At 43.0% G+C, this 2,011-nt stretch overlaps 1 pseudogene; it reads left to right on the forward strand.

The window, feature by feature from the left end:
• Positions 1-472: 472 nt before the first annotated feature.
• LOC102847301 lies at positions 473-1,024 on the forward strand (annotated as a pseudogene).
• Positions 1,025-2,011: the final 987 nt, after the last annotated feature.

Consider the following 2,011-nt stretch of genomic DNA (forward strand, 5'->3'; position numbering starts at 1 on the left):
CCTTGGACAGGGACTTCATGCGTGGAAAGGTGGAGGAAGGGGGGAAGAGAGGAACGCTCTTAACCAGGTGGACTGACACAGTGACTGCTGCAAGGGACTTGAGTGTAAGAGACTGTGGGGATGGCACAGAACAGGACAGGTTCAGATCTGTTGTTCACAGGATCACTAGGAGTTGTACTTGACTCAATAGCAGTAAGAACAACAAGGGAGGGGGTCACGAAGAAGAAAGAATCAATTTTTTTTTCCCTTCAGTAGCAACATGGGGGGAAAAAATGAAACAACTATTTTAAGGTATTGGCTAGATTTGGAAAGAAAGAAGGGGGAAATCATTTGGGGGCAGAAATTAGAAAATAGGTCTTAAAGTACATATGGAGTGGTTCTTACTAACTGAGACGAGGCAGTTGGGGACACCTGCACTCGAGTGAAACCCTTTTGAAAAGAAAGCTTGGTGACTTTGGAGGTGGCGATTGTCATGATGGCCCAAGGAAGCCTGGTGGCCAACAGAGGCAGGCCCTTCAAGTGGGCCATTGAGTTGAGTGCACCCAGAGGAGGCAGCTGGGGCCGAAGTGACTGGGGAAATGGCCAAGGAGACTCGCTATACCCAGCGTGTTACTTGGACAAGCAAGTGCCTGATACTAGCGTACAAGAGACAGACCGGATCCTAGTAGAGAAGTGCTGCTGAGACATCGCCTTGGGTCCCCTCAAAGAAATTCCCATGAATCTCTTCATCATGTACATGGCTGGCAATACCATCTCCATCTTTCCTACTGTGATGGTGTGTATGATGGCCTGGCGACCTACTCAGGTACTTACGGCCATTTCAGCTACTTTCAAGATGCTGGAAAGTTCAAGCCAGAAGTTTCTTCAGGGTTTGGTTTATCTCATTGGGAATCTCATGGGCTTGGTATTAGCTGTTTACAAGTGCCAGTCCATGGGACTGCTGCCTACACATACATCAAATTGGTTAGCCTTCATTGAGCCCCCTGAGAGAATGGAGTTCAGTGGTGGAGGACTGCTTTTGTGAACCTGAAAAAGACACTCCTGGCACCTTAAGAATTTGGATCTCATTTACAAATTTTCTTTTAAATAACAACGCAGTTGAAAAACTTCAACAACTTACTACAAAGCTATGGTTTAATTTTAACACAATAATATGCATATAAATAGATCAATGGAGTAGAATTCACCCTTAACTGTATGCTTTATAAATTTTTTTACAAAAGGTCCAAAACAATTCCATGAATAAACAGTCTTTTCAAGAAATGTTGCTGAGACATCTGGATAGCCAGAGGCAAGAAAATGAAGGTGGACTCAACTCACTTTGTTGTTGTTGTTGTTGTTAGGTGCCGTCAAGTTGAGTATAATTCGTAGCAACCCTATGAACAAAAAGTCTAAATTCTGTTCAATCTTGTATCATCCTCACACTTCCTGACACACAAGAGCCCATTGTAGTAGTCTCTGTGTCAATCCACCTGGTCTTCCCCTCCTTCATCCACCCTCCACCCCTCCTAGTATTATGTCCCTCTCCAAAGAATAACCCCTCCTAGCAACCTGTTCAAACTTTGTGAGGCAAAGCCTCACCATTCTTGTCTCCAAAGAGCACTTAGGCTGCACCCTCTTCAAGATGTATGTGTCTGTTCTTTTGCCTGTCCATGGGATATCCAGGGCTCTTCTCCAACTCCACATCTCAAAGGTATCAATTCTTCTGTCATCCTTATTTATTGTCCAGCTCTCAGATGCACAGCAAGTGATCAGAAAGACTATAACCTTAATCAGACTCACCTTAGTCCTCAAACTAAGATCATTACTCCCCAATAATTTGGAGAGGTCCTTAACTGCAGATTTTCCTACAAAAATTCACCTAAAAATGCATCCAAGACATTTTTATGGTAAGACATAAAACTTTATACTCTGAGAATAAAAGACAACAGTAAATCTTTGTGACCTTACACTAGACAATTGTTTCTTAAATATGACTCAGAAAGCATCAAAAGGAAAAGAGAAATTGAAC

This window comes from Elephantulus edwardii, unplaced genomic scaffold (genome assembly GCF_000299155.1).
Source record: "Elephantulus edwardii isolate Elephantulus edwardi_28Jun2011 unplaced genomic scaffold, EleEdw1.0 scaffold00045, whole genome shotgun sequence".
NCBI lineage: Eukaryota > Metazoa > Chordata > Mammalia > Macroscelidea > Macroscelididae > Elephantulus > Elephantulus edwardii.